Below are 637 nucleotides of genomic sequence, written 5' to 3'. Positions count from 1 at the left end.
TGAGCTCGGCAGGTGCCGTGAATACCAAAGCGGCTTGTACCCGAGAAGCAGAGGGCCGGAGGACAGGAACCGGCCGCTCCACCTGTCTCTTCCCACCTACCGTCACTAGCCTTGAAGTCCTCAGGCCTCACTGATGCCGTGGATAGTAACGTGGCCCGTATCCGTGACACGGGAAGCTTGGCCTCGGCTTCACAGACGGGAAAGAGCCACACTCGCCTCTGCTGCGCCTTCAACTTCCGTCATTTGCCTCCGGACCCCTGAGGTCCAGTTGTCTTTCCTGGCACTTTGACCTAAAGCTTGGAATTGAGTCTGGGACAAAAAAGTGCATCTCCGAGGACACTGCAGGGACTCCTTATCGTAAGGTGAATGCTGAGGTGAAACTGTGGGACTGAGTCCTCCTCCAGCCAGAGAGAGAGAGAAAGGACACCCCGGTGATGGTGGCCGTGGTTATGCTCACTAGGGTTTGGGTGCAGGGGGCTTGGCTTCTGTCAGCTCCGTTGGTCTCACTTTCCCAAAAGGAAGCCTCTGAGTCATGGGCGCCCTCTTCACTCCCACCGCCTGGTGGGATCTGCAGAACGACTGCTCAGAGCTAGGGTGCTCGGGATCTGCAGAACGACTGCTCAGAGCTAGGGTGCTC

This window comes from Cebus imitator, unplaced genomic scaffold (assembly GCF_001604975.1).
Source record: "Cebus imitator isolate Cc_AM_T3 unplaced genomic scaffold, Cebus_imitator-1.0 Scaffold384, whole genome shotgun sequence".
NCBI classification, from domain to species: domain Eukaryota; kingdom Metazoa; phylum Chordata; class Mammalia; order Primates; family Cebidae; genus Cebus; species Cebus imitator.
Note: the sequence above shows the minus strand (reverse complement) of the source record.